Here is a 20,453-nt window from a genome sequence, read left to right as displayed (position 1 = left end):
ATATGCGTTGCGGAACATATTTACTATGTACCTTATGTTCCTCTATTGATAAGCTTGCGAATAAGGTATAAGACATATATGTAATTTTAAAGTGTCACAGCAATCCGTTCCTTTATCTAAAATGTCCATTCCATTATTCAAAATTGGCTATTTCTGAATTTTCAATCGAATTTTAGTATTTATGTCCTCCATAACCTATCTTACGTCATTGTGGCACATATTGTTTTATATCTATTTTGTTCTTCTATCAACAAGTTTTCAGAAGGTGTATAAAGTGTTCTGTCCGTAAGGAATGGCGGGTCGCAGCAGTCCATTATTCAAAATAAGCTATTTTTTAATGTTCACGCGTATTTCGACATTTAGGTTTCCCGTAACTCCTCTAATAGGCGTCGTGGAACATATTTATTATATACCTTTTATTACTCTTTTGGTGAGCTTCGAATGTGATATAAGATATATCTGTAAAGTAAAAACAAGACAATGTATGATATTTTTTTTTCAATGTTTTGGTATATATGTAGGTCGTTTATATCGTTTATTATCATTTACAAAGAAAATTCTGTTAAAATAGATAGGGAAATCACCTCGTTTAAGCTCCGAAAGTAAAAATTTCAAAGAGTGACTTTTTTCTAGTATATTAGTTTGAATATTTGTTGGATAGCACCAAATCGACGAGTTCCAAAATACGGCATAAAGACTAAGTACTAGTGTTATTTTTTATTTTATTTCATTAGGCATTTTTCAATTTGAATAATTAAATATAAACTATATCATTATTTATTATTCATGATTTAACACAGAATACTGAATAATGAACTAGTTCATTATTCATTATTGAATTCTTAATAATGAAAAATGAATAATGAACATACTTCAGCGCGGTAAATATCGCACATGCATTCAATGAATGTTCTCTCATTAACCTTGTTATAGTTTATCAATCATCAAAATTTATAAACCTCGAAAAAAATCTCAAAAACCGTGGACAATAAAAGTCGTCATATCAACTTAAGGTTTTTGTTCTTTATGAAATGGAATATCGCTCCTTTAGATGTTACGACTCCCTTTTTACACCCTAATCGATTTAGAGCTGAACTATATTGATTCCAACAAAGAAAATCAGAAGATGGGTACCAAACGCATGTGTTTTGTTTTTATTTTGTCTGTTAGTTTGCTGTCTCAGTGATAAATATTTTACATCTTTATTCAATACTTACATAATTGTGTCATGCATATCAAGCGGCGTGCACAATAAGCTTCTTTTTCATAGAAAAGACAATCGTATAGGTTTAAGAAAGTTCACCAAATTATGAAGAAAGATTTTGATACTTTCTAAATAACTATTGCCAAAACGGCTTTGGGTGGGATTCCGTCTTTGGGAACGATCCACAATGCGGGGTACTAGCTCTTTATTCACACACAAGTCGGCAGTTCAATACAGTAAACATAAACAAATTGGTAAAGTCCAAATTCATTTTATTAAGTCCAAATATAAAGTATCAGTATTACAACTTAGTTATTTTAAATCAAAAACAATGTATATGAATGCGATGGAAAATCCGAACGCAGTTCATGTGCTCTTGTTGGCATATCCAAACGGAGTCCCTGAATATACATTTATCTTTCTTTAAATACCAAATAGCGTTGCTTACAACAAAGTTTGTAATGGTCATTTCGTCAACAGAAATTAGATAACAAATTGAATACGTTTATCAAAGAGAATTACGATAGGTGATCAATCTATCGGTGAATTAAATTATGTGTATACATGTATTTGATATGACCGTATAAAAGTTGCATAACGAACTTGTAACATGTTTGCATTAGCTTAAAGTTTAAAAGGTTATTGACAAACAGAAATTTATGATCTTACATGTTTCAGATGTAAACAAATATTTTGGACATGTAAATTCATAGCGACTTTCGAGATCATTCTTAAATAAATTAAATACGCATGCAGTATACGAAATGTACATAATAGAAATCAATATAATTAGACAGTTTGAAATATAAAATTTAGTACCAAAATAATGTGTGACAACTTTACGTTTTATTTAGAAAATATAGTGTGTAACAAATTTAAAAGGCAATTTCACTTTGCTGAATAAGCATTTAACATTTGCACACATCAACAAGGGATATGCACCTATTTTCAGTTTATTTTAAATTTGTGTTCACCTAATATTTGTTATGATAATACAATGTGTCATTTTCAATGAAGAAACGGCCGTGTGGTACGCCAATTTCAAAATGATGTAATTAAAATGCCTACATTGCATATTAATTAATACACTAATCAGTTTAGACAGGCAAGTGCACGGCTTGTAGAATATGGAATTTACGAAAATGTTTATTAGGTCGATGTTATTTGAATGTTACAAAATGACAATGTTATACATTTGTACTATCAATACGCAGTTCATCATAGTTTCTCTAATAATCCGCAGTGACTCTGTCTTTTCACAAGATTGACTGTAATTGCTATTTAAATCGGTTTAACTATATTAACCTTGAAACAACATCTTGTGTGTCCTAGCTAGCTATATACCTGAAGCCCAAAAGACTTCGACTTTTACTTCTAGTCTAACATCCTACAAACTGCCGTAAAATAAGTTTCATCATTAAGATTCTTGAACAGTCTATAAATACACATGGAAAAAGGTATTTTGAAATTGAAAATAAAAAACGCTCTATATTGTTTTGTGATATAAGTTATTGAAATAGGACTATTTAAACATTATTTAAACATCGCTTGAGTTTAATCGAAATAAATGTCGACTCAATAAGTTCTATTTACTGTTCCCGTAAACAGCATAACAACTGCGTTTATCCTCATTGTTTTCAACACATAACCTGGGTAAAGTCTCTTTTTTATTACTGTGCTATAATATGGATAATGCACAGTAAAAGTGTGCATAAACTACATCAGATATTTTGCACAGTGTAAAATACTCTGACCTGTAGGAGCAGACCCTGGATTTTGAAAGGTGTGTAATTCCATTTGATTTAAAAAAAAAAAAAACAAAAAAAAAAACAAAAAAAAACAAAAAAAAAAAAACAACATCATCGTGTGTAGCGAGACTAGCAAAATTTTTGACAATTTTACGATTAAACACTGTATTTGTTTTCCATTCAATAGGTGGGAACTTAATGTATGATTTATTTTTGTATTCAATGTAAATCCAAATCAGTGTTTGGTAATCTCTGGCAAAACTGTGATGTATATCTATGAAATGCAACTTATCTTAACTCAATAACCCTGTCAATTTTGATTTTTCTAACATATTCAAAAATAACACCAAACCGAACTAAAACTGTAGGTCTGGAGATGTAGATTATACGTCAATAGGACAGCAATCGTACAACAAACACAAGTTAAGGACATATATAGGAGGCAACATATAGTAGTATTCAACAATAGAGGTCTCTACACAATTTCGTCACTTTTTTATATAAAAATTGAGTAAATTTAACAGAAACGATAAAAAAAAATCTACCATTAAATCGAATCCAGTTATCTTAAAACAATGTTTATTTATTATTATACAAATAATTTATCATATCTTATCCAAAAAAAAAGGAGGCTAGTCTCGTTAAAAAGAAAATACGGCGTTGCATTACTTTTTTCATGTGTATATATTCATTGATTTTGAAATACAAAACACATAAAAAAAAATCATGATTTAGAAAGTTCCACCATCATTATATATATATATATATATATATTAGACGGCATGCAAAAACGTGAAAAAGACACCACAATACTGACAGTGACAAATGGGCGTCTAACGTTCAGTGTCAAATATTGTGTACAAAAATGGAGGAAATCTGATAGAAAGATATAGGAAATGTGATATGATAGTCAAATTGACAACTCACAGGACTTTCATGAGTAGTCAATGTTGTTAAACACACCCGTAGAAGCAATGGGCTGTCACTATTTGACCTTCAACCAAGAACAAACCACAAACAATACAGATTGCATGCTATTAAAATCCAAACATGAACAAATGCTAGTACTATGACTATGGATACAAATTTATTGCACCAGATGCAATTTTCGTCAAGATATGTCTATTGCAGTGTTGCTGATCTATACAATGTACTATGTATATGCATTCAGTTATCGCATCTCAAATTTATTCGTTCATAGTGTGTTAATTTACGTATTTTGATTGAGTCAAGCTTTCCAATTGATATTTTATCACGTGTTTTTCTATGTTGTGACTATTGTCTCAGTAATAAGGAGAAGGTTTTGTACGTTTAATCCCGCTTCAAATGTTTGCACCTGTCCTCAGTCATGAATCTGATGTACAGTAGTTGTCGTTTGTTGATGTAATTATACGTGTTTTTCGTTTCTCGTTCTTGTTATATAGATTAGATCGTTGGTTTTCTGGTTTGAATGGTTTAACACTTGTAACTGTGGGGCCCTTTATAGCTTGTTGTTCGACAAGAGCCAATGCTCCGTGTTGAAGGCCGTACATTAACCTATAATGGTTTACTTTTATAAAGTATTATTTGGATGGAGTGTTGTCTTATTGGCACTCATACCACATCTTCCTATAACCTAAATACCGGCTGGTTTTGATAAGTCATTAGATGTGCGATCATATATGTTTTTTGACATTCTTTACCTCAAGTATAATATCTTGTACTCTTTTAGATTATTATTTCGCACTGGAAATGTAAGACTATATATACTTGCAAGTGCAAAAAGTCCATAATCAATAATATATTTATTATGTTTTTTAGTGGTCGCTTTTATGATAATCAGGTCTTTTAATATTTTTATTGACAAAGGGCTTGGTTTTCAAAAATATCTTTTGACTGAGCCATGTCTTATGATAGTTGTAGGACATGCCATAGTCATAAGATTTGTTTTCAAAACTGTCCAAAGTTACGATATGTCATAACATTTTTCGTAAATCTTAAATTGAGAATTGAAGAATTGAAGAGTTTTCCCGATATGACTGACCCGTCTGGTGATGGCCTTATGGTTATCAACTAATATGTAAGTTACTTTCGGTGATTATTTTCATGTTAATTATGATAGAAATAATAGTTGTGTTGCTCAGTCGGCTAAATAGTAAAGATTTGTTTTTCTCCACTTCGTCAATTAAAATTTGGATTTCCTGCTACGTAAATCTTAGACTATTTTTCTTACCCATGATTTTGTATATAATAACTATACATATTATATCTTTCCTTATTTAGTACTTTATAAACGTTTTTTGCGCGGCATTTCGTTAAGTACAAATGTAGGTACTCGATGTACGAGTCGTTATATATTCACGATCAGATAATCATTCCGGTTCGAAAAAACATGAACGCAGAGTCGTAAATAATGAGAATGGTCATTTTTTTATTTGTTTTTGTCTATTTAAACCAAAGGAAATGTGTCCCTAAGTCATGACAGCCATACGAGCATCATGCACAGGTATGACTACGTATCTTAGGACAGCTTTGATATACATTCTATGACATATCATATTTTCTCGGATACAAGAAATGGTATAATCAGGACTTTGGAAAGAAGACGTAGAATAGAATCTTTCGGCTAGCGGAGCAAAGCAAAAACATTACTAACCCTTTATTGGCCGAAACATAAATTAGCACATATTTGACGGTTTGTTACGTGAACATATAGTGTAAAAGTGAAGTTAAATAGACAATAAATATAATATAAGTGTCTTTAAATATTAGCTGTATTTGTACGAGGCTAAGAAACAGGTGTAATGCGAGCATAAGCCGGCTATTACTTCTGTTTCGAGCCGAGTACAAATACCGCTGATATTTTAAGACACTGAACAGTTATTGACTTTATCCTGAAATTAATTCTGTTATTGTTTGTCTTTTGAATGACACAAACAATCACTTTATTTTGCATTTATTTTCGATTTGAAATCCCCTGAGGCAAGAGTAGTAAAATTAAATCACATATTCAGCTGGAGATTGGTTATCAAAAAAAGAATCTGGAATGGTCAACAATAATACATCGCTCAAGGTGAATAGTTATCTCTTTTACTTTAATTTATTTCGAAAAACTAAGGATTTTCCTATCCCAGACATAGATTACTTTAGCCGTATTTGGCACGACTTTTTTGGAATTTTAAATCCTCAATGCTCTTCAACTTTGTACATTTTTGTACTTGTTTGGCTTTTTAAATAGTTTTTATCTGAGCGTCACTGATGAGTCTTATGTAGACGAAACGTGCGTCTGGGTACTAAGTTATAATCCTGGTACTTTTGATAACTATTAACATAACAACTTATTTTAACAGTAGAAACAAATAACAAAACATTGTCCAATTTGAAACAGAAGTGTATGAGTTGTCTTACGCTTCAAACTTGACATTCACTAAACATGCATGCTAAAATTTACATGGTTGATTTTGTTACACATTCAAGTTTTGAAATCGACAATTGTCATCTGCTGTTCGTGTGTGTATGTTATCACAAAATTGGGGTAATTCGTATTGCTCTTATGCAATGTTTGAAAACAAACACAGCGTATAAAAGTAATCGTTAATTCGCATAAGGTCAAACAATACGTCATTGGAATGCGACTGCAATACACATTCTGAGGTCACGCAGGTTCATACAATACTCAGTCCATCAGTGGGCGGCGCTTTACAGCAATATCTGTATAGTATACAGATACAAGATAGCGATATATGTAGGGCTGTAGGCTGTATCTGTATAGTAAAATAATTTTATTAGGGTAAAAATCATTGCAAGAACATGAAAGCAGAAATGTACACGTGCATAGTATATTTTACAAAACAGTGTGGACTATTCAACCTGTAGTGCTGTACCGCACAAGTAGTTCCTGTGAAATCAAAGTACTAGTAGGCTAACCGTTGGAAGGTCTAAACATATAACATATAAACACTTGTTGAAATCTAAACACTTGTTTAAATCTAAACATGTTTAGATGCTAAACGCGTTTCAAAACGTACACAGAAAAAGTGTTTAGATAAGTGTTTAGGATCTAAACACTGTTTTTACAGTGTAGGACACAATATTGCAGGATAAAACCGGATCACTATCCTAGTCAAGTCGAAGGAGAGATGACTAATTGCAACGGTGACTGACGTTTGTTGTAAGATTAATTAGCATAACCTCACAGGTTTCTTGTTGTAAACAAGATTTACGGTCATTTAATGAAATGTAAGATACGACCGCGACTTAAATAAAGAAAGACAAACGAGCATTTTTTATTCAAATGTACGGTTGAAATGTTTCACCCAACAAAGGAAATGAGTGGTTCAATATCAATCAAAGGCTTTATACGAATGAGTCTTAAATGACAATTAAGTTGTGAATGACGGTTGAGAAAGGGGGATTCCCAGTAGGCAAGTTGCAGTCGGTCCTTGCAAAAAGGACTCAGTATAACATTTCGGCGAAACAGATTTTCCGGTTACAGTCATATCCTGTTAAAACATTAAGGAAAAGAAGAAAAGTAATTCAAAAACCAACAAATGTTAAGGCACGTACCATTTGATTTTTAGGGGGATTGCCTGGGATTTACATGCGAAAAAAAAATACGTTGGTCTTCTTTTATAAAAATAGTAAAAATAAAAATTCAAATAATGAATTTGTTTGAAATTAATTTTGTCTTATAGAAAAACAAATGGACTAGATTTCTGTTTTCAACCAAGGTACAATCATAGTTGTTTCAAAAACAAACAAGTTCAAAATTATCCCTACCCTTTCCTCTCCTTCCCCTCTGAGAAAAACAAATGGTCCGTACTATTGACTTTTAATTTAAAATAATAAATTAATAAATTTAATAAAAGGAATTACTGACTGGGGATTATTATCAATCAGGCACAAATGGACTGGGGCGTGTGGGGTTAAACATGTTTTGTATGTAAATACTTAAGCTGTGGAACATTTTGTTATCATGTGACTGTAATAGAGTATTACCTTCTGTTGGGTGGAATTGTGAAATAGGGGTCAATACGTCTTTGTTCCATCCTTTGTCGCTTTAAAGGCATCATGCCTGTCATTTTTAACCTAAGCAATCCTGAGTATTCGAGCGTCACTTGTGAGTCTTATGTAGACGAAACACGCGTCTGGCGTATATACAAAATTTAGTCCTGGTATCTATGATGAGTTTATTAACTTTAATAATGACCGAGGGACGTTGGTCAACTCCACGGTGGCAATTTGCCTAATCATGTTACGTTGAAATATTAATCAATAATTTATTACACGTAAATAGAAACAAACAAATAATTTATATATAACGAATTGTTCCATACAAAATAGATATACGTGAAATGACAAGGTTAACAACGATATCTAGTGGGATTAATTATAGAATATTCCTAATAAAAAGAAAAGTGCAAGTAAGAGGTGCGTACACCCTCTACGGCCCTCGTGATCTGCCACTGGTTATTCTGCCTAGTACCCGCAGTCATTCAGGGGCTTTGCTGGTTATTTATTTAGTGGTTTCTATAGTTAAGTAAACAATGTATTGTTCTGAGACCATCCTAAGAGACGTCCTAGTTATATGACAGTTTCGTTGACACAGCCACAGATGTATTATAATTCTTCGGTCAATGTAAGCCCACGACGCAAAGACTCGAGGACTGAAACAGATCCCTCTGCTGATAAATAGTTTATTAGATAGTTTATTTCTCATGAAACCATGAATGTACAAAGGTTATCCCATAATTTATCTGGGAAATGCCACGTAATAATCTGATAGTATAGAAGAATGAAAAATAGGTTTCTACCAGGTCACCCCAACTGAGTGCGTGCTTGGGATCGGGTTGCAAATACCAATAGCCGACCAAGAACGACCCTAGTACTTCATACGTATACGTGCAAAGCATTCACGTTACTAATAGATTACCAGAGTCGAGCGACGTTAACTAAAAATATAATTGACTACTTTTGAAATAAAAATAATTTGGCCATGGCCAATCATCTAAGTTTAAACATTTCAAATATGTGACTCTGGATTCGTCGTACATTAAATTAACGTCAAGGTTAACACAGATATAATTGTTAACAAACCTTATCTAACCTTGAGCTATATATGGTCTGCTGTGAATAATACAAAAGGAATCATGAGTATACCTCCTGTAAGCAAAGCTTTAGGTGTATATACGAATCACCATGTCCATCCATTCGTGTGTCCGTGTCCATCTGTCATTTGGTCTGCATGTCTGTTAATTTGTCTGGTAAACGCAGCTCCTCCGTAACGAATGGATTGGTATAGAAGGATGGACGGTTATAGTACAAGACATGAGGATGTGCATAGAGTAGTGCGGAATGGGGGAATGCTATTGTGAGTAGACTCACAATTATAGTTTCAGCTTCCTTATTGTGAACATTACATTTTCTATGGATGAAGTTCCTTTATATGGAGGAAATATCCAAATTGATTTCATGTTATGAAGTTTACATGATTTATGTGGTAGAGGGTTGCTGCTTACAAAGAAGCTCATAAAACCTAGGGTATCGACCAGATAAAATTGCAGTCCTGCCTTGACTGATTTACGGACCCATCACGAGTTGGTTGAACATTAGGGGATATCTGAGACACGGATATTTTCCAAGTGTTGATACCACATTCCTCTGTAATCTTTCTCAAGTATGACATCACTTAGAATGCTCGAGACTTGTCAGCTGAATTATACATGACCATCAAGACTAGTGTCACATGTGGAGCAGGATCTGCTAACCCTTTAGGGGCATCTAAGACCTCTTCCAGTATTTGTTAGGTATTTGTTGATCCTTAGGTTTCTGTGTAGTGCTTTGAAGACTGGCGCTGGTCTTTTTTTATTGTTTGATTTTTTGCTATGACGTGTGTGCGATGTTAGTTTGTCTTCTGGTAATGAGTTTGATTGTCCCTTTGTTATAATGCATAAAAGCAAATTCCAAATACTTTACATAACAATATAAGCTGAGTATTGTAGTTGCCCTTATAGAAACATACACTATTGTTGTTCAAATAAGAAAAGACAACCCGAAACAAAGATAGAGATATGAAACAGCCACATGAAGTACTCTGGATTTATACTTCCCTATTCAAAATTCAACTCAATTATATATATTCTAGTATATAGTGTTCGGTAGGTGCATTAAAAACCTCAGAATCCGTGTTTTGGCGCTCGCCTATAGATAATTACAATATTGGGCAAAATTCAGAATGAAAACAAGACTAGAGGTTCTACAGAAAGAAAACATCTAAATCATATCCTGAATTTGCTTTTGCTTAGATAACCCATTTCAAAAATGTTTAAAAAATTTACATTGAAGCAGAAACTTAACTTAACTTGGGATTTAGCATACATGTATATGCTGATAGAGAGGTAGCATTTAATATATATACCACTGTTATTGTAAATTAGATTTACAGGCGGAAAGACAGGGATATAAAAAAATAAGCCCCGCTGACAATTTGTCACGGAAACATTAAAATAGAGTCGATTTAAGCCAGGGTTACACATTCACGATTTTTAATTTAGATTTTTACTGTTGTCCTTGACAGGACAATTCTAGATTCGAATTTGTCCCAAGTCTGATTAAGATCCTGTGAATTGTAACTGCAAATTGAAACGTTTACGCGGCGTTCACACAGTGCCGATTATTGCTCCCGTTTGAAATCAGACATCGTTTAAACACGAAAAGTAAAAAAGTCGGATTCCACAATGATCTGGAGTGTCCTATTTTTGGCTAAATGCTGTTGTAAACGTTCGTTACATATTCGAACGGATCGAAGCAACCCAAATAGTTAGATGCGTCTCGTAACATTCGGGAACACTCATCCGATTTTGTCTAGTCGGATTACAATCTTGATTATGTCACGACAGACTCTGCTGTATCGGATCAAAATCGTAACAATGTTCTGAGTTACAATGTAGACTTTGTCCTATGGACCGGGCATGATCTGGTGCGATTTGTCATTGCTATGTTTTGCCGGTTGAATCCACATCCTGAATACGAACCGTCTGTGACGAAACCGTTCCGGAACAGTCCCATTATTAATACGAAATTAGCAATAGGACCCTCGTCTGAGTCCTGAAAATTACAGAACACGATACGAGTCTATACAAAGCCGTTTGAAATGTTGTCAAGCAAACTGTGATAGGGTTGTGTTCCGACAGTACCTGATCATCCCAAATATAGAGACAGTTTTCTAACGGATATCTTCCATCAGCGTCGGTTCATTGTCTGGTCACTGTCTGATGTCTGTTGCGTCGCATACAGCTTAATAGGGACGCTGTCGAGATATATTCGGTCGTTTTTAACCATGGGAAAGATGCAAATCGGACTAAAATCGGATGGAGGACGGGAAAATCGGTACAAGTTTGGATGGAAAATATTTTTTTTGACGCTTCCAGAACAAACTGATTGTTGTTGTGATTAAATGAAGGTTTTTCAAGTTTTAATAAAAGTTTTAATTTTAAACAGGACGGACGTACAAATCGTGAATGTGTGATCCAGCGTGTTAAGTAGACGCGTGACCTAGCTGGGGTGTACTTTGGCGAACTCTCTGGAAATATGACATACGGAAGATTCAATGAATGAATCGTCCAAGAGATAAACAAATGTTTTTCACTGTTTATAACGCGAAAGAAAGTTAGTAAGTTTTATTTTAAGCTGACATATGATATACATAATACCAGTAAACAAATGAGCACCATTCGAGAGCTCTTTAACCGACTATCGCATGTATCGAAAATGTTGCGGTTTAAATATTTTCTATAAATGTACAGGTTGTGAAATTTTCTTGTTAAAACTGGTCAGGGAATTCTTCTTGACCCTTCAGCGTGTACATTCATAAACGGTCAGTAGAACACACATGCATTTTCTTTCACGGTCATCATTCGATCAATAACCAGTTATCTATTCTAGTGAATGAAAATTTATATTTTTGATGTTATATTTTTTCTTTAAATACAAAAATGTACATCTATAATATACGTGACATAAATTTTCATTAATCGACCGTGTTGACATCTTTTTGCGCAATTTTCTATTTAAGTAGACAATCATCCCTAAATTTTATTTGTATAAAATCAATTTCACCACGATGCAAGGCCAGCAAGTTATATGATTAGTGCACTAAAGTTTAACATTTACCTGTCAACTACTACAATTAACTACTCTATCATTTAACAAAAGGGCAATTGTAAGGTCTTTATTTTAATACAAATCGTTCTAAATCTAATTCTGTAATATATTATAGACTTTATTTGTAGCATGCATATATCAAATTAAAATTGTAAACCAGATATGGAAAAGTCATTGTTCGTTTATATCTACAGAAACACGGCACTCCAATAACTATTTACGTTGTTTGGAGAATTAACAAGTTTAACAATGTTTCATTTGGAGATAACTTACGAGACCAACACACTTCTTATTTTTAAGAGTTCAGTAATCTTAATTCAGACCAGAAGTGTAAAAAATGAGAATAGACCGAATTATATCATGACTTTCTCTGAAAATTGAAAATTTATTTTTTCAAACAAAAATTGGTAAAAAATCTAAACCAGGAAAATGTTGTTTTTTTATTATTATTTATTATTATTTTCGGAAAAAAGTTTTTTTTTTTAGGAAAACGCAAATTCTTATAAAAATCAAAGCAAAAAACAAGAAAAAAACACTTATGAATTCTTCAAATAAAATAATATGCAAACATAGTTTTTGCTCTTATCATTCTTAAAACATAACCAATGTATTGTCGCCCTAGGCTCCACTGATACAGTTCCGGGCTCTGCCAATAACACCCACGTCTCGTTAAGGTCAACTCATTTAGATATTTAAAAATTAAATCTAGACCATTAGTCCGATCTGTAAATGTATCAACTGTATATTACAGTGTGGGAAGCTGGGGACGGAACTGTATGGTTTTCTAATAGTTTGGTTATTCGGGAGACTGTCAAGCGGGGCTCCGACATATGACATATGAAGCTGCTTGATGAAAATTTTTATGAAATTCATCTTACTGTTTAACGTTTCTGCTTCAAGTTTCGGTAGCTAAAACATTCAACATATAAATATGAATTAATCAAATGGTAAAAAAAAAATATCCATCCTAACGTGTTCTTTAGGATGGAGGAGCTCCGAGTAAAACGATCGAAACTCCCACACAAAAGCGATACAAAATGTCAAAAAAACATCAAGAAAACAATCGTTACTACCAGAATGTTCACGTGTACCATTTCTGGTATATTATAGTCTTACCTGTCTTGATGATTTAAAACCATTGTCGCAGTAAAAACCCAAATACATTATTTTTATCCATGTCGAATAGTTTTCTTGAATCGCTTGCGATCTAACTGTACAATCACTTGAAACTTTCCTGTACAATCACTTGAGAGCTTTATTCTGCAATCGTTGGCAAACTATACTACCCATACTATACTTCTATACTGGTTCATAAAAGTTTTAATCAAGCAACTTGTTTTTTGTCGAATGTAGGAACCCCGCTTGACATGTACAGTCTCCCGAATTACCAAAATATTTAAAAACCGTACACTGTGTATATACTTTCCAATGGTTACATTTTGACTGATAGTTAGATTGTACGGCAGTATGTTTCCCCTTGTTTTGATTATGGTCGAATTATACCAGTCTTTTTTGTTTTGTTTCAGAATTGCAGGGCAATATACAGTTACTGATCTTTTATGAACACAACGATTAGAATTAAAATACACATAGGTAGAAAAGGTAGGAAAAAGCGATCGTCAACTGAACTTTTTTTTCAGTATTTAGGAATGATATATATACTAGCCACAAAAGAAACGATACCTGATTTTTATCAAAAATATCTACTTTATTTTTCAGCAATATTGTTTTTGTTTTGTATTTTATGAAACAATAACATCAAAGCACACAAACTTAACAAAGATAACAAATCAAAAATAATTTTCCTTATTGCACGGACTGTTGAAGTTGTTGTTGTCAAAACCAAAAGTTGAAGAGTAAATATCGCGTATGGCCACCTCTTGCGTCGATAAAAGCAGTCAATCGCCGACGCATTGATCCAAGTAATCGTTGAATAAATGCTTGTTGAATGTTATTTCACTCTTCCACAAAAGCGGCTCGTAGCTGGTTGACTGACTCTGGTGGTTGATGACGTCTGCGAAAACGTTTATCAAGTTCATCCCATAAATGTTCAATGGGTGATAGATTTGGTGATAAAGCTGGCCATGGAAGAATGTCAATGTTATTTTGTCCAAGATATTGTGTTGATACACGTGCCACGTGACACCTAGCATTGTCCTGTTGGAAACTATGCCGATTTCTATGCCTTGCAATGAATGGTTGTACAATAGGAGAGAGAAATATATCACGATAACGAACATCAGTAAGGCTTTCGTTAATGAACGTCAAGTCAGTTCGTCCACAATGCGTGATTCCTGCCCAAACCATCACACCACCACCACCAAAGCGATCACATTCATGTACACACGCGTCTGCATAACGTTCATTTTGACGTCGGTTCACTCTCATTCTGCAATCACTTCTACGTAAGAGAAATCTTGACTCATCGCTAATAATGACGTTTTGCCACCTTACACGATTCCAATACAAATGTGCATTTGCCCAATGTAGGCGTGCAGTTCGATGACACTGTTTTAGAATGGCACCTACTACTAGACGTCGTGAACGTAAACCAGCCTCTCTTAGCCTATTACGTACTGTTTGGGCTGATATCCTTGGATAATGGCTTCCAGGTGATTGTCTAGCGGTAATTGTAGCTGGTAAAAAAAGATTCCTGAGATGTGTGAATCTTATTTGACGATCTTGGCGTAACGTCGTTTCTCTTGGACGTCCACTACGTCGTCTGTCATTTGAGAACCCAGTCTGTCTTAGACGACTCATTGATCCTGTTATTGTCAATTTAGAAACACCAACGTTGTTTGCGACGTCAATATGACGCATATCTGCTTGTACCATTCCCACAGCTCTATCACGCTCATGTTTGCGAGGCATATGAAATCCCCTTTTGTGAATGTCACCTTCAATCACCTTTTGTTTACCTGTGTTGACCGGATATTTAATCACCCTCATTAAATTGAAAACCCCTGTTCGGACGGCATAAATGTGGTTCGGCTCGAATTCAAAAAGACGCTAAAATGACGTTATTGTCCGGTAAAATAAAAACAAAAGTGCAGTACCCTACAGACTTATGACTCTTTTCGAACATATAACTAGTCGCAATAAATATTATTTTGTCAATAAAAAATATTATGAAAAAATGTTGGGTATCGTTTCTTTTTTTGATTTGTATATAGATTCTACCACTGCATCGAGTGTAATACGATATGTATCCACTCGAGACAGTTACATTTTCAAATTTTAAGTCCGAGCCGCCTCAGCAAGGACTTTTAAATTGATAATTTAACTGTTGAGAGTGGATAAATATCGTATTACACGATATTTGGTAATGGAATCTGTTTCTCTAATGATTTTCTAACATTATGCAGGCAAACATATTCTTTCTTTTCGAATGATCTGCAAAAATATGTGTTCTTTCTATGTGACGTCGTCAGGCATGGTCGCCTTTTTCATGCCGTCACAATAGGAAATTCAGAGGAAAGCAAGAAAATTCGACGTCACAATCTGATTTTAACCAATGAAGTACTGAGATCAAACGAACCACACGTTGATTAAATTTTTGGTATACAATGGGTGCAGAAAGGGATAAATTGACGAAGAATTAGAGAAATATATATATATATATATATAATTAGTTATCAAAAGTACCAGGATTATAATTTTATACGCCAGACGCGCGTTTCGTCTACATAAGACTCATCAGTGACGCTAAGATCAAAATAGTTTAAAAGCCAAATAAATACAAAGCTGAAGAGCATTGAGGATCCAAAATTCCAAAAAGTTGTGCCAAATACGGCTAAGGTAATCTACTCCTGGGGTAAGAAAATCCTTAGTTTTTCGAAAAATTCAAAGTTTTGTATACAGAAAATTTATAAAAATGACCAAATAATTGATATTCATGTCAACACCGAAGTGATGACTACTGGGCTGGTGATACCCTCGGGGACGAAACGTCCACCAGCAGTGGCATAGACCCAGTGGTGTAAATAGTTATCAAAAGTACCAGGATTATAATTTTATACGCCAGACGCGCGTTTCGTCTACATAAGACTCATCAGTGACGCTCAGATCAAAATAGTTAAAAAGCCAAATAAATACAAAGTTGAAGAGCATTGAGGATCCAAAATTCCAAAAAGTTGTGCCAAATACGGCTAAGGTTATCTACTCCTGGGGTAAGAAAATCCTTAGTTTTTCGAAAAATTCAAAGTTTTGTATACAGAAAATTTATAAAACTGACCATATAATTGATATTCATATATAAGTAACAATAACATCTCCATGCCTTATATATCATGTACTGTAGTACGACGCTAGATTAAAACTGACGAGGAAAGGTAACACACGGCCACTGAAAGCTTTATTTTTGTAGAGCCCATGTGGCCGTGTGGTCTAGCGGGACGGCCGCAGTGCAGGCGATTTGGTGTCACGATATCACAGTAGCATGGGTTCGAATCCCGGCGTGGGAAGAACAGAAGATTTGCGAATGCAAATTTACAGATCTAACATTGTTGGGTTGATGTTTAGACGAGTTGTATATATATATATATGTTAGATCTGTAAATTTGCTTTCGCAAATTTTTGGTTCTTCCCTCGCCGGGATTCGAACCCATGCTTCTGTGATATCGTGACACCAAATCGCCTGCACTGCAGCCGTCCCGCTAGACCACACGACCACCTGGGCTCTCAAAAAAAGAGCTTTCGGTGGCCATATGTTACCTTTCCACGTCAGTTTTAATCTAGCGGCGTACTACAGTACATGATATATAAGGCATGAAGATGTTATTGTTACAGATCAGCTAAATTATCTATAGTAAAGGATCCTACAAATTAATGTAAGATACAGTCACAGAAAATAATTATATTCATAAGTACGTCTGAGTCAGTGACAACCCTACAACAGATGTATCCATCGGATCGCCATCAATGATGGTGATACATGGCTGTGTACATAATGTATATACAACTCGTCTAAACATCAACCCAACAATGTTAGATCTGTAAATTTGCATATATATATATACATATTTATCAATTTGATCTTTTTTAGAACAAGCACTAGGCCACCGGAAGCTAAATTATTAATTCAATCTAGATGGTCTAGAAAGAGCGATCGGCAACTTGAATATTAAAAAAAAACATTATGACGGAATTTAAAAAGAAGTAGGTAGGAAAGTGCGATCTTTAAATGTACAATGTAAGTCTGTCAGTGGGGCGGGGGGGGGGGGGGGAGGGGGGTTCATTTCTCAATAACATCAAATAAACTTATCATAGATACCAGGACTAAATTTAGTATATACGCCAGACGCGCGTGTCGTCTACAAAAGACTCATCAGTGACGCTCTAATTCAAAAATGTTTAAAAGGTCAAATAAAGTACGCAGTTGAAGAACATTGATCATTTTGGCATTCCACCTTTTCAGCTTTTTTTTCTTGATGCATCTCTACGTCATATTGTGAATGATGGAAAGGGCGATTGTTATTAATATATATATCAATATTAATTCGATATCAAGTTATTTTTATAACGCAGACAGAAATATCTGTTTCTTTTTTTAGCCATTACTTGGCGTTCATTGACTCCGTCTGTCGTCGTCGTTTCCGTCTGTCGTCGTTGTGCGTCTAGTGTATACTATTTCAAACAAAGTTCTATCAACAAATAAGTTCAATGACCAATATTGTCAATTTTCCCCTAAAGGTGTTATTGCCTTTTTAAAAAAATCACAATTTGTTCATTTAATCTGCTCCTTTGAAACTGCTGAAACAATTTCAGCCAAATTTGGGCCGAATGAGTTTCAAAGTATCTACTATAAATTTTATATTTAATTTCTTTGTCAAGAACCATAGCAACTAGGACTAAAATGGAACATATGGGTAAAGTGCATTTCTTTGATTTTGAAGAAAATAAGACAGATACAAAGATCATTTCAAAGGAAATTTTAAGTCATTGATTAATGTACTATATTGAAAAACAAACAAAAATCATAGATAAAAGAATTACAGGTGAAAGATTCAAGTTCTTGAGAGCTTCTTGTTGGTTTTTTTGTCACCTTTTATTTTTCTGTTTCATAATTGTAAAAAGAAAGTTTAATTTTTTATTCAAGTGAAAATGACACTAAATCGAAGGCGTGAAGGTGGGAAAGAGCGATCGTCAACTTAAATTTTCTTCTAAGTATGAAGTTTGTGACATAATTAACGGTTGTGGGTAGGAAAGAGCTAAGGCCTATATTTCGTCAGTAAAAGGTTTATAACACAATAACATAAAAAAAGATCATTTTTGCAGCTTTTTTTCTTTGATGCACATCACTATCCTATTTTTAATGATAGGAAAGGCGATCGGGTTTTATCTATGTTTGCGGCTAAACGTTCGATATGGAGTTGTTCTAATAACAAATAGCGACAGCGATATGTTTTTCTTGTTTTTGCTAATAATCTTTTTTCTATGTCATAATTAAAAAAAAAACTTAGTGTGATTGGGTTTTTTTGTTTGCAAGTGAATATTCATTTACTTTAAGGTACAAAAGATCAATCAACAACTTAATTTTTACCTAGAGAATAGTTTATCAGGTCGAGAACTCTAGATTTTCTGACGTCAGAATATATTTGCATAGTAATTTCCAAAACACAAGGCCAATATGGCCTTGAAAAACTGACCAATCGAATCAATGAACTACAATGCATTGTGGGCTACTACGAGTAAACTACTACTCAAAACACGTGGAATTAGTGGGAAAACAGTCAACTAATATATTGTCTGGGACTCTCATTACCAATGTGTTTATTCTGCAAATATATTTAATGTAAAATTGATAACGTAATCCTCAATTTGCATGCTCAGATTAAAAAAATATTGCTTACTGGCTTCACGATTCGACTTTCTTTTTCGCCTTGCAAAGGTAGTGGAACCGGTTTTGTGCATTGTTATGAATTGAACCTACATTAATTTCAAGACATGAAACAGTGAAATATCCAGTGAAGTGACCACTGTCCAGTAAGAAAATCATTTGAGATCTTTAAAACCGATATTATGTCATTCCAAAATCATTTCTGCCTAGAAAAACACGAAAACTTTTATTGAAACACTTCTTTTTGTACTGAATGTGTATTTTTTTTTTATCAAGACCTGAACTAAAAATAAGAACATCATAATATTCATTATGCTAAAAATAGGTGTTATGAAATCGGCAGGGGCGGATCCAGCCGTTTCAAAAAGGCGGGTTCTAACCCTTGACAAAAGGGGAGGGGGTTCCAACTACATGTCCCCATTCAAATGCACTGATCCTTCAAAAAAAGTGGGGTCCATAACCCGGAACCCCCGCCCCCTGGATACGCCACTAAGCGGGTACGGTATATAGCTCAATACATTTTTTTTTATAGTTTCAACAATCGATAACATCCGTTTGTTGCTAGTTTTATCACAAAATATCTCCATATTAAAAGTCTCTGGATCATAGTGGGTGCCATATTACCTATTTTTTTTCCTTCTAAAACGTGCTTTTTATATAGAAATAAGAAGATGAGGTATGAGTGCCAAATTAGACATCTTTCCAACAAAAAAATAATCTAGTAAAGTAAGCAGTCATAGGTTCAATGCTGAAAAGTAAGCCATAAATGACCCAAAAATTACTTGTGTAAAACAATTTACAAAAAAAAAACCAAAACGGCCCAATTAAATATATAAAAGGAGAAAAAAACTATCCCATAAAATTTAAATTGTATATGAGCCTGTATTTCAGTGGTTGTCGTTTGTTTATGTGTTACATATTTGTTTTTGTTCATTTTTTATATATAATTAAGGCCGTTAGTTTTCTCGTTTTAATTGATTTACATTGTGACGTTGCGCACGATAGTGGTGTCACTTTGGAAATATGGGTTAGATGGCGGGTTATTCAAGTTCAAGCTCTTATCCTATACAATAAATAGCCATGTTATGCATATCATTCGAAAGGCAATAACCCATGGAAATCAATAACATAGATGAATTTGTGCTTTGTCTATTTTTTGATGAAAAAAAGTGCTCATTTCGATGCCTTTAACGTCATTTTAAGGGTGTCCCGCTGTTACAATTATGTTTTATGTGCGTCTTTGAAATCCCAGTGCGGTCTCATTAGTAAGTAGAATGGTTTAAAGTTTTACAACTACATTGTATACATTTGACGTTAAATGAAGTGATAGACGTTTTTAACTATAAGAGTAGGAAGATCGTCAGAAAAGTTTGAATAAAAAAGAGAAAAAATGTCCCAATTTGCTGCTCAACCCGTAAAAAAACTTTCTGTCTTCAATTTCATAATATATAACATACGACAATGGATTTTAATAATATCAGAAAAATTATACATGTTCAGAAGAAGCTATCTGAAGACATCA

At 33.9% G+C, this 20,453-nt stretch overlaps 1 protein-coding gene across 2 annotated transcripts in view; it reads left to right on the top strand.

Annotated features, from left to right (window-relative positions):
- Positions 1-20,453, top strand: part of LOC134721537 (uncharacterized) — an 89,415-nt gene that overhangs the window by 38,507 nt on the left and 30,455 nt on the right. The window lies entirely within an intron of this gene.

This window comes from Mytilus trossulus, chromosome 6, assembly GCF_036588685.1.
Source record: "Mytilus trossulus isolate FHL-02 chromosome 6, PNRI_Mtr1.1.1.hap1, whole genome shotgun sequence".
Classification (NCBI taxonomy): domain Eukaryota; kingdom Metazoa; phylum Mollusca; class Bivalvia; order Mytilida; family Mytilidae; genus Mytilus; species Mytilus trossulus.
The sequence above is the reverse complement of the archived record's forward strand: the minus strand, read 5'-3'. Positions and strand labels throughout refer to the sequence as shown.